The sequence below is a fragment of the Ctenopharyngodon idella genome, chromosome 20 (assembly GCF_019924925.1).
Source record: "Ctenopharyngodon idella isolate HZGC_01 chromosome 20, HZGC01, whole genome shotgun sequence".
NCBI lineage: Eukaryota > Metazoa > Chordata > Actinopteri > Cypriniformes > Xenocyprididae > Ctenopharyngodon > Ctenopharyngodon idella.
In genome coordinates this window covers 7,382,719-7,396,358 of record NC_067239.1, presented here as the reverse complement: position 1 = coordinate 7,396,358, position 13,640 = coordinate 7,382,719, and positions in this window count along the sequence as shown.

Below are 13,640 nucleotides of genomic sequence, written 5' to 3'. Positions count from 1 at the left end.
TTTACCTTCTATCACCACCTAGTGGTGCATCTGTCTTTGAAAACTCCCGTGCAAAGACTACAACGAGTTCATATTTGAATTCTCTCACCGGAGCCTCATTGTCGATGGAAAACCAAACATTACCAAAAAAGCAATATTAGCGCTGAATATCACAAACGCAAACACGCCCAAGCGCGTGATGCATCAACAAGAAAATTTAAAATACGATCACAAAATAATAAATAAATATCACACACATAAAAAGCAAAATAAACATTGCGCGTACTTAAAAAGGACTTGAAGATTTCCAAATAATTGCAAATATGTAGCCTACTTAAATGTTCCAAGGCAAAGGATGAGAGAGCGCTGCATGATGAGGTCGTTTATTTACTTTTCAGGAGAGATGGGAAACTTCCTTCCTTTCATCAGTCTGTACATAATCTCGCGCGCCCCTCTTTGAAAAGCAGCGCGCGTGAATTATTAAAGGCATACATTTGAATTATAAATACGCTAATGATACCGACACGGGCTCAGCGCGCCATGCCCGAGGCTAAATTCTTCCGATGCACATTATTTCTTGGCACTCAGACTTCATTTCCTCTCTCCTTTCTCGTTCACTTCTTCTCCTCCTTTGTATTTTGCTCCCCGCTTACAGTATGCATGGAAGATGCTGACTGATTCATGCTGTCACCCTGCCTGCTTTAAAGTGTAATGAGTTACCATAGTCTGCATCCTCAAAAACCAGGTTGCACAATTCTCCTGCCAAAAACCACCACCCCACTCCAACCCCCCCAAAACAAGCACACTTGCAACCAAGGCCTGGCGGAGAGTCAGACATCATCTTCTGCTGTCCTGAACATCATTAGCGTTGTCAGGACAGGGTGAAGAGGACTCTCTCCCCTCTGTCTTTCCTTTGTGGCTGCTGATAAATATGTACATATTCGATATATGCATGTATATATGCAGGGCATGCACGCTTCAAAATAGGTATCCGGAAGGGATGACAATGTAGTGACCTGTATCTCACACGCAGCATATGTGGAACGAGATTTATTGAGCACTGTCAGTTTGTTGGCAGGATGCAGTGTGTGTACATCCAGTGTGTCTTCTGAAAGAGAGTACAGGAGCAGCCCTGTACAAACATCGCAGTGTGTGGAGTGCTGTGGGAGTACAGCGAGTGCATTCCAGCCGAATGACTTACAGCGCATGTGCTGACAGCCTGACCTCACGAAAAGAGATTCTCTCCAACCTCTCATAAAGAAGCCTTATCCTCCCTCCAAAAAAGGGGGAAAAAGAAAAAATGCCTTGATGTTTTTCTTCCTTGTTCCCTAATGCTTTAATATTTTCTTCCCATTTTTTTTAAAGTTGAACCCCAACTGTTTTCATTATGACTGCAAGTGACCCAGAACACTGAAATAATCTTGAGGGAATATTAATTCAGCAAGAATGCAGAACTTCGATGCAGCTCAGGTCACAGGCATGTATAATAAAGCATCCAGCAATGAGAACATCTGTGATTAAAGTGAACACCTTTTCACACTCCATCAACGTGTTCATTAAAGTTAATCAATACTGTCTATTGTGTATATATATCCTGTACTTGTCATCCATGCTGTGGAGATTGCACCAAATAGTTTCACCACCTGCACACTTTTAGTGTTCGTGGTGTTGTGACAATAAAGTGATTTGATTTAAAGGTAATTTTTGGATGTTGAAATAGTTTCTTCTATCCTAGCTAAATATATGGAGAGCCCATGCATAATTAAGTGCGCTGAAAAGTGTAAACACTGTTGGTATGTTGTGCTATAAAAATATTAACTTTTGTGTGAAAATCCCAACCAGCAACACAGACACAACCAAAGGCGTTAGCAGTGTTGGGGATAATGCATTACAAGTAACATGTATTTTGTAATCAGATTAGTTTTTTTTTTTTTTTTTTTTTTTTGAGGTAATTAGTAAAGTAACAGGTTTTATGGGAAACCTGCACTGAAAAAAATGTTTTCATTCATCCAATTAAAAATGTATATATCATAACTTGAGCCAATTAAAAATAAATAACTTGCCCTAAACAATATTTTCTGTCTATGAAAACTATTTTATAAAACCTTGCACAAAGTATTTTTTTCTTGATGAAGAAAGTCAATTAATTTAAATTCTATCTTTGATCTAAACAAAAAAGATATATATTTAATCAAAACAAAAATTATCATTTAAGAAATAATATGAATTAGAAATTATTTGCTTTATCCAATCAAAAAGATATAGATTTGATTAAACAATTTCTAATGTTTCTCTTTTTAAAAAAATACAAGTTAAAAGAAATATTTAATTTAAACAAACAAAATGGATTGTTGCGTGTTAGCTAGGGTTGAGCCAATAGACGATGCCATCGTCCATCACCGATGCTGACAGTCATCACAATGTTGAGCCAGCATCGCGTGTTCTCTCTTTCTCCAGATGTGCACCACATTAATGATAAACACCTGCTGTTAACAAGCAGAATCAATGAAGGAAAGACAAACACAAAAACTACAACTGACTTCAGTCACAGCCTTCAGTGAAATCAACTGAAGATGAAAGACATTTAATCTCTCAAGATCTGATTAAACAACTCTACAAACTCTACAAAACATTAGCAGCTTCACTCATTAGTAACTAGACTGAGTTTATTTCCGTCATACGTCTATAGAAGTTCTTAATGAAAAATATTTATATTTAACAATATTTTGAATAAAAAAAAAAAATAAATAAATAATAAAAAAAAAAATATATATATATATATAGTAAACCGAATTGAAAGACAAATTATTAATTGGATGAGGTACTGCTTGAAAACATTTTTTTTTTTTTTTCAGTTTGTGTGAAATCAGTCATTATTTTTTAGCATTTCTAAAAGGTTCCTAAATTATTGGAACTTTTCCATTGTGCAAAAGGTTCTTTATATTGGAAATTGATTCTTTAGAATATTAAATAGTTAAAAACAATGGTTCTTTTAAGAACTTTTCTCTGAAAGGCGCTTGGGGAACTTAAAAATTGTTCTTCTATGGCATTGTGTGAAAACCCTCTTTTGGAACCTTTATTTTTGGAACCTATTTTCAAATAGGGCCCAATGTATTTCTGTACTGATTTTTCACAGGTGTTTTACCCATATTTTGAATTACACATTGCATTTGTTTGTTTAATGGTTGAATGAAACATTGGTAAGCTTGATGGAAAAGGTATGGATAATTTTATGCCATGACATCTGTTTTTGTACAGATTTTTTTTCTTACATTGCCTACAGAAAGAAAATAAATAAATAAATAAAGAAAGAAAGAAAGAAAGAAAGAAAGAAAGAATGCAGTTCATGTAGTGGAAATATCAAGGAAAAAGGAACCAGATTCACATTAAATGAATCCTTCCATCTGTAGAAATAAGGAAACGGAGATACAAAGTAGTGAAAAAGGGCTGGATTTTCATCTGCTGAGAGAGATATGAGGGAGTGGAGACCATTACCATTATTCAGCCTCATGATCTGTGATAAATCAAATTGTTAATGAAAACCATATACCCTATTAATCATCACTGTAATCAATCCAGTGCATGTGATTAGTCCTTTCCCTCCGTCTGCTCTGCACAAAGGAACAGAGTTCATCTCTCTCTCCCTCTCTCTCTTACTCTCTCTCAGAATTGTAAGCATACAGGCTGAATGCATGTGCGTAGATGAGAGGGAGAGATGTTAGAAAAGATAAAAAGACAACAGAGTAAATCATGGTACATTTTAAGTCATAACAGTCTCAGGGTCATTCTGAAGTGATTCTGTATTTTGTACAGTAAATGATTCACACAAGGAGGTAAATTACAATAAACCACCCTATTCTGTGGTAATTGCCCTGTCATTGAGTGAGATCACAGAAACACCCAGACAAGTGTGTGTGTGTGTGTGTGTGTGTGTGTGTGTGTGTGTGTGTGTCTGGGTGGTAGCATTAATGTGTGGAGATTTCATTTCTGAAGAGTGATTATTTGACTGTTCATTTTGCTGAGATTTATAGCGTGTTGACTATCTGCAGCCTGCATCCCCTCTCTGGTCTTTAATAATAGGAAATTAAGACATTAATCACCCTTCGGTTCTCATTCACTGGAGGACATTAAACTCTGCTGCATCAAACCACCACCATCAGACCATATACATTCATTTTGTATGTTATACATACACTCACTATTCGGTAGGGCTGAAACAATTCGTCGACATTATCGTCAACGTTGTCAACAACAACAACAACAACAAAAACTGTCGAAAAAGTATTTTTGTTATCAAATAGTCATTATACACTCCCTGGCCAAAAAAAAAGTCATGGTTTGGATTTTAATAGGCAAATACTTAAGAGTCTATGAATGGATCATTATTACAGTGATTATTATTTTTCTAGCATGTTATATGTTTGGCAACGGTTCTTTTAACCCTTAAAGATGGAGTGTGTAGCTTTTTATTTCTTAAACAACCATGTATTAAAATGTATCATGGCCATATTCCAGGATGACAATGTCAAGATTCTTCAGGCTCAAATTGTGAAAGAATTGTTGGGAGGGAGCATGAAGTATCATTTTCACACATGAATTGGCACTGACCTTAACCTCAGTGTAAGTTTTTGGGATGTGCTGGAGGAGACTTTACAGAGTGCTCACCTCTTGCATTGTCAATACAAGATCTTGACAAAAAAAATGATGCACCTCTTGATGGAAATAAATGTTGTGATGTTATTTCCATCAAGAGGTGCAACAATTTTTTTTCAAGATCTTGTACTGACAATGCAAGAGGTGAGCACTCTGTAAAGTCTCCTCCAGCACATCCCAAAGACTTTCAATGAAATTAAGGTCTGGACTCAGAGGTGCCAATTCATGTGTGAAAATGATTCTTCATGCTCTCTGAACCAGTCTTTCACAATTTTATCCCTGGTGAATCTTGACATTGTCATCCTGGAATATGGCCATGATGTGTCTTCCTACATGGTTGTTTAAGAAATGAAAAGCTACACACTCCATCTTTAAGGGTTAAAAGAACCGTTGCCAAACATAAAACATGCTAGAAACATAATAATCACTGTAATAATGATCCATTCATAGATTCTTAAGTATTTGCCTATTAAAATCCAAACAGCAACTTTTTTTGGGCTGGGCAGCAGATGATAGTAGTTACATTTCATATGGCCTATTTTAAGGACCTGCAATAACGCGGTTTGACCAGTGAGGCGCTGTCGCGAAACTGTAATGCAAATCGGAAATTTGGAATCGAATCGCAAAACGAATCTTGAAATTTGTGTCGATGCCCAGCCTTAATAAAAACACAGTAACAGCCATCAGACAGAAAACCTGAAGGAGACTGGTTTTCAGTTGGCTTTAAGTTAATTAAAAATACATTTTCTAAAGCAAAATTTCCTTGTTTTATTTATGTCATAGTAGGCTATACCTAGATATATTAACTAATTGCAAAAGATGAATAAAGAGCGAAGCCTACAGATTAATCTGTGAAATAATCAACAATTAGTTGATTAATTGTTCTAAATAACCATTGGATTAATCGAGTACCAAAATAATTGTTTGTTGCAGCCTATTATCTGGTCCAACATACTCATTTAAATAATAATATTAATAATAATAATAATAATAATAATAATAATGTTGAAAATGTATACATAGCCTACTAAATGTATTTTTTTTTTTTTTTTCATTTTAGCATAAACCTTAAAATCAAAAGGTTTTCAACATAACGAGAAACATTATATTTAAAAGTATACTTATTTATATTTATGTACCTTGCAATATGTAGGCCTACATGTAATAAATCAACATATAGTGAGGATCCTGGCTTGAATGCAAAAAAAGAATAAAATAGGGCAAAAATAACAACACTGCTATTTTTAAAATGACTTATATTACTACTACTAAATTGTGATTTAGAAAAGTCAGAAAATCTCACAACAGTCTATTCAACTTATGCTTCAAAACATAAAATGTTAAAGTACAATGCTCTCAACCATATAAGTGAGTTATTCATTAGACTGTATATACATACTGTCACGTCTCATGAGCTCCTGATTTGTCAGTTCATAGGTATATGCTCGGTCATTTATGAAGATGAGGAGACTGACTGGGTCATGGAGTCTCTTCAGGACCATGCTAATCATCAACATGACACAAGTCCTGCTCAACAAAGCTGGTTTTAGCGTTTTAATAATTCCTTGTCAATAACGGCGTTTTAATAATTCCTTGTTAGTGTTCTTAAACCAGTCTCTCTGAAGAAAGTAGGTCATTCAAGTATTTGTTCATTTGCGAGTGTTTGAACACAGTAAAATAACAATGTGTGAAGCGCAAGGGACCGTTATGTGAAAATGTCAAGTTCTTTCAATATGTCCTTTGTAAACTTTCACTTAGGTGAGGAATCACATAAGCGCAACACTAAAAAATATGACATCGTTTGCCTCAAGTGGGAAAATCCTTGGCCGACGGGTTAGACCATAAATGTCTTAAATAGTGAGGCAACATTCATATCTTTTGAAAATGGCACTCTTAAAAAGGTTAATTGGGACATTTTGTCTCATTAAATGCTGTGCCTTTGGGCAACGATTAATTTTATCCACTGACATGTGCATGGGCATAACCACATGATCAGAAATGCCATGTTCTGGCGAGCGTGTATATAAAGCCTTCTAATGATAGAAGCTTTTGCAGTCTAAATCGTACATGTACCACCATCTAGTGGCAGCTGGCCAGCAGTGGAAGGTAAGCGCCTTTGGGGATCCAATAATTCTTCAATGAATAAGTGATCTCTTCAAAAAGACATGACCTGGGCTTTAAAATCTGATCTCAGTATTGCACTAATCAATCAGACAAACAAATATCCTACAGCTCATACAAATCATTGTCTGGAAATACTGATTATTGTTAGGATGCATTTGTAATTTCCTCATTCATATTGCACACCCTGCACCTTTACATGTCTTTAGTTTTTCATTCATCATGCAGTTTTGAAGTGAAATTATTATTATTATTATTGGAAAATAGTGAAAATAGTTTTTGTTGGATATATTTGTTTATGGTTGTTTGTTAATGAGGACTAATTCATAGAATATTTAATAAATAAATAGTATAATATTATTAATAATTATTAAATCAATCAATCAATCAATCAATCAATATTCAGATTTCAGCTGTGATACATTTCTCCCCAGGGGCTTCAAACACCAGGGGGGGCATCTTTCCACAGTAGTGGAACAAGATGTTCCCCTTTCATGTTTTTGTGCTGTAACAACTAAATTAGCAAATTCAGTTTATTTTGCATAATAATATCATGGATGATGTTAAATTTGAATTTGAATTATTTCCTAATTTCCAATTTAGCAGAAAATGTACACTGTTCTTGAGGGGGACATCTTCTCCCATACCCTACTTTAGACAAAAAGTATATTTAAATGTTATATATGTGGTGAAGCTCGTGCGAGAAGGGCGTTACTTCTCACACATACTTTACAATGCAGTTATGTCAGGCCTGGCATCACAAAGGCTCCCTTGTGATCGCTCGAATGACAGAAGGTCTATGATTTTTCTGTTTGACCTATCATTTCGCTTCAGAAGACAATGATTCATCAACTGGGGTCATATTATCGTCTTGATCGCTGTGTGTAGTTTTTTTTTAGGTGTACACTGAGTGGCAGCCATTCAGTGGCATTATATGGACTCACAGAGATGGATAATTTTTCTAAAAATCTTTGTGTTTATCTGAAGAAATAAAGTCAGAGTGAGTAAATGATGAGATCATTTTTATTTTTCAGTGAACTATCCCTTTAAGATCACATGACCAACTGAATATCAGTCACTTTATCCCACTTTCATTCATATAAAGGTAGAGTAGGCAATGTTTTTTATTAACACTTTTTGTAATACTGTTTAAACTATCTTCATATCCTGATAGCAATCAATAATAGATTGAAATATTAAAAAAATCTTCTGTGGAAGTCTCAGGGTCAAAAAATATCCGTCCAGTCATTGCATACAGTCCGAATGCAATGATGCAATGATGTCCTACCTGCCTGTCAGCGTATGTATTTCCATATTTCCATACACCCTGCTCGCACAGACATCACACATCATCAGAGCGTTCCACGAGGCTATGCAGAGTTGTAGACAGAGTGCCACAAACATACAGTAACCGCCTTTTACAGTTCCTCCTGAACCAAACAACGAGCTTATGCTGCGTTCACGGCATGTCATAACCGTAATTAAGAGATGCCAACCTTTGACATTGTACCCAGAGCTGTTCACATCCTCAGACTCGGATTTATGCGTTTCTACACTATCAACGCTGAAATGAATCTGCAGCAGTCAGGTGGTACAAGTCAGAGAACTGTAAGTTGTTTACGTTCATTATTATTGTAATGTTATGTGCTTTGAGACATGAGGTAATTTAACGCTGTCTCTCGTGATGCTTTGCAGACTGTGTCTTTGGCTTTGGAGAGTGCTCTGAAGGAGGGTGGGATCTTATGCTTTCAAAGCAAGCTTGCTTTTGCTAGCCTCTCTTAAAATTGCCTACTCTACCTTTAAATACATTATTCATGGCTGAATCTGAATGGCGCATTTCTAAAATAGCATATTTAACTGAAAACATTTTGCTTTTGCGCAATATTACAACCACACCACTAGGTGGCATTATAGTTCCAAGATGATCACATTAGTTTGTGCAACAAAAATGGAAAAAGAGGAAGGGTGCATCTCAATCAGCTCCCATTCAGTAGTCAGGGCACTGACCAGGGAGTCAGCATTATAAGGGCTGTCTCAATCGCAAAAACCTTCCAGTGAACTGGAACGTTCACTCCATATAAAAATCTCACAATGCACAGCAAAAACCAGGGAGCACTATGCTCCCTTACCAGAAATTACGTCACACTTTTGAAGCGATTTTATGAAACATAAAACGCGTGAACCAGCTCAATATATATAATGACTCGTGATACAAGTTTTGAAAAGACAAACCGTTTATATATATATATATATATATATATATATGTAACCCCTCTACCCAGGTCCTACTCACCCCGCGATGCACGGGCCTCGAACCTGGGTCTCTGGCGTGGGAGTCGGACGCTCTAACAAGGAGGCTAAAGGCTACAACCCCTAGCATCAGTCACTAGAGCATCTCTTGAGGTCAGAGGAGTGAGGTTTACTCACACAGTGACTACTAGCTGGCCTCCATTACATACATATATATATATATATATATATATATATATATATATATATATATTATATTATATTATATTATTATATGTCAGCATAAACACAGACAGGTAGTGAACATAGTTAACATTTATAATTAATATTCGGCTAAAATGTTGTATGGATATTTTACAGTACAATGTGTTTAAACAGCATAAAAAATAATATCAACAAGATGATACAGGTCCTGTCTGTTGTTAATTAAAACCAGCGGTAACGTTCTACAATGTTGTACGTAGTCATGTCGCTGGGAATTGAGTAATCACTGTCCCAATGTGTAGAGAACCAGGGTTCTTACCAGTGCCACGATATACTGATTCACGAGCTCGGGAGCTGATTGAGACACACTGTGGTTGCATACAAAGTTGTATACGTCCCTACTACATAGAAGATGAAAAACAGTAATAAAAACCATAGGTGAAAAATAGCCCAGATGAATTACTACTTCTGGTGAGATTCTTAAGTGTGCATTCAATGGGCACTTTACTGTCCCATGAGGCCATGGGAGATGAATGACAGTGAAGCGACGCAACTGATGCTGTCGGTCACATGACAATCACAAGATGACAAATGCAGTACGTCCGGATTACATTCACAATACACAGATTCATACTATATAACCAGCTAACAAAAATATGTTCTAAGAATGCTTTGCTAAGGTTCCCATTGATTTTCTACGAACGTTCAAAGTTTTTTCAAATGTTTTAAAAACATTTTTTTCTTGGATATGTGAACGTTAACGAAGCATTCCATTTTATCATTCTTCAAACAAATGTTACTTTTGAATGTTCTCTGAATTCTAAAACAAGTAGTAACATTTAAAAAATGTTAGATGAATGTCCAACTAAATCATTCCAGAAGGAAAACAAACAAACAAACAAACAAAATGATGTATAAACAATGTTTTTGTGCTAACATTTTGAGAAAATTATTAAAGACCAGATAAATTTGAATGATCATTCTATTAACGTTACTGGAAGAAAGTTTTTTCATAACTATGAGAGAACCTTGCCAGAACGCAATTTTTCAGATGCAGCCTAAGTTTGCATGTAAGATTTGTTTCATAAATTCTCAATGATACTGATTTGTTTACTTTCTTCTCCATTCACTGTCACATGATATTAGAGCTGAACGTTTCTCCCACACAGAAATTTTGTCATAAAATCAATAACTGAATAGTTCTGTGTAAAACTACCATGACTCAGATTCGTTCCCAAATACACCACCAGCACTGTGTGAGTCTCTAAATGATGATGTCACCAGACTAAGGGTAGTGGGAGTCAGACAGATGCTTGACCTTCGTGTCTGACCCCTGTAGTGGTGGGGTCGGGAGGGGGGGTATGCTTGGCTGGACACGACAGTGGCATGAACACTAATTGGGTCAGTTGGCAGCACATGTTGACCATCCACATTCAGACAAGCGTGAATGATGGCGAAGTACGTTCATAAAAATGAATCTCTTAATTCAGATAATTGGTTAGTTCTCATAGTTCACAACACTTTTAAATTTACCCTTTTACAATTCCTCTTGGTCAATAACACATAGAAGTATAGATATATTTTGAATTAAGACTTAGTATTTCATACTTGAAAAAAACAAAAAACATGAAAACTTACTCTGTGGTGTAATAATATACACTATAGCGTTCAAAAGTTTGCGGTTATTTGATCAAAATATAAAGAAAAAAAACTGCAATATTTTGATATATTACATTTTTTTAATAAAGGTTTTATATATTTTAATATATTTTAAAATGTAATTTATTCCTGTGATGCAAAGCTGAATTTTCAGTCTTCGGTGTCACATGATCCTTCAGAAGTCATTCCAATATGATGATTTGCTGCTCATGAAACATTTATTATTATTATCAATGTTGAAAACAATTGTGCTACTTAATATTTTTTGAGGAAACCTTGATATATTTTTCAGGTGTCTTTGTTGAATAGAAAGTTCAAAAGAACAGCATTTATTTGGAATATAAATCTTTATAGAAACATTTCTTTACTGTCACATTAGTTTAATTCATCCTTGCTGAATAAAAGAAATAATAATATTGCTGAATATTTCTGTCAAATAAATAAATAAATAAATAAATAAATAAATAAATAACAATCTTTCTGACCCTATGAAAAAATGCCCCTGGACAAAGCTATAGCTATATATATATATATATATATATATATATATATATATATATATATATATATATATATATATATATATATATATATATATACATACATACATACAAAGTTTTTTTCTAACAAAGAAGTGAATATATCCCGATTTTCCCTATTCTGCTGTGATCTATGTATCTTTACATTATATGAAACCTTTCTAGAAATATATATTAGCCACAAGATGGCGCATAATCTTGTAGAAAATTTAAAAATGTCCAGCAGATGGCGTTATAAATGGTATAAAGATAATACTGATACTTACCCTCATATGTATGATGTAAGCTTTTCATAGGTGGTTGAATAGATTACAACACCAGTTCAAGTCCTCTCTTTTCAGATTAAATAAAGTATTACATTGTCAATCCTGGATTCTACTATTGTCTGTGAGAGTTTCATGACACTTTATACTTGCTTATAATCATTAAAGTATCAGTATAGAATATATTAAAATGAGGGATAACTTAACATCAAAACTCATATTGCCAATCAGCTGCTGTCAGAACTGTGTTAGTGTAACTGTCCAAGGTGCTGAAAAAAAAAAACGAGTGCCCAGACTGCCATATGTAACTCTATAACTCTGTTTATGATGTAAAGAAGATAAAGAAGCTGAGAGCTTTGTTTAACAGATTATGATATTTAAGGGTTACTCGAAACAAATTGAGTTACATTTTTATTAGGTAGAGGATTTTTTTTTTTTTTTTACAGCTAGTTGTCAGTGGCGTGTGGTGGTGTTCTGAAATGAGGACTTCAAATGGTGAGTAAATCCACACACACCTTTAGGTAGGAGAATCAACTGAAATGTCTTTGTTTTACAGGAACAGAGGAAACGCTGGAGGGATGCTGGAGTTGGAGAACAGATGAAGGAAATACAGGAACGGAGATGATGATAATCACAGGAGGTAAGTAGTTAAGAAGTTAAGAAGTCAGGATTATAAAAGTCCAAGTCGAACGTTAAGGCCCTTTCACACCAAAAGTTAAATGAATAAACCTAAAGTGGAAGGAAATGCATATTTACATCTGTACAGTAGAGGGCGCAGCTAAAACAAACCTTTCAGCTGTGCTGCCATTCTGGATTAAAGAAGAATAGGATACAGGAGAAGGAAGTTTGAACACTCTTATTTCTAAATCTAATATAAAGTAATTTTTGCTTATTAGTATGGTTGAATTAGATCATTGAAGTTCAGCAGCAAAGACATTGGTTAATAAAGTGAGATTAAATACATAAAGTATATTTGTGTAATTTAATAGTTAATTATTACAGGTTTGCATACAATTCTGAGATTGCATTTCACTGTTTTTATTTATTTTGAGGAATATTGAATGTTTTCATGCAAGTGAGATGAGTAAATGCATGTTCACATTTAGTCTAGAACTACATTACCAATCATGTTCACACAGCGCACACAACACCTCTGCACTTTATTTTTCTCAACATGAGGACAGGAGAGCTGTCAGTGAATAAATGTGAAAAAGTAACTTGTGTTACTTATTTGAAAAAGTAACTTAGATATTTTGTTGTAAATTGAAAAAGTAACGCGTTACTTTACTAGTTACTTGAAAAAGTAATCTGATTACAGAACTCAAGTTACTTGTAATGAGTTACCCTCAACACTGTTAGTGAGTTGATTGCTGACAGGCAGTGTTGCCAACTGCTTTCAATTGAAAGTAGCTAAAACTGGTAGCTAAATGTCACTAGATGACATCATAATGGCAAATTCATTGATCTATATAAATATGTATGTAGATCAGTGGGCAAAATAAGAATCTGGATAAGGTTTGTCCAAGAAGTTGCTAGATTTGTCCTTAAACTTTTGAAAAAGTCTCAAAAGGGGCATTGAAGTCACTAAATCTAGTGACAAAATCCCTAAATTGGCAACACTGCTGACAGGTGGCGGTGATCAATACTCTGGTCACTAATTTCGGAGTGAGAGAGTGACGGGGGAGCCTGGTGAATCCGTAACAGCCCGCCATTCATTTTTTTACCGGGTTTGTATTATGTACTATTGTAGCAAGATAGTGATAACTTAACTGTCACCGTGCCATTATACATTTAAAACAATAATATCTTTGTCTAAACCGAATAATATCTTTGACAAACTATATCATTTGAAAACTATATATTAAACTATATATCATCTGATTTCCAATACAAATACAAATGACATAGGAACAGTAATTTATAAGGCTCATAAGGCATGGTCAACGTTATTTTGAAATAGCAATGAACACTA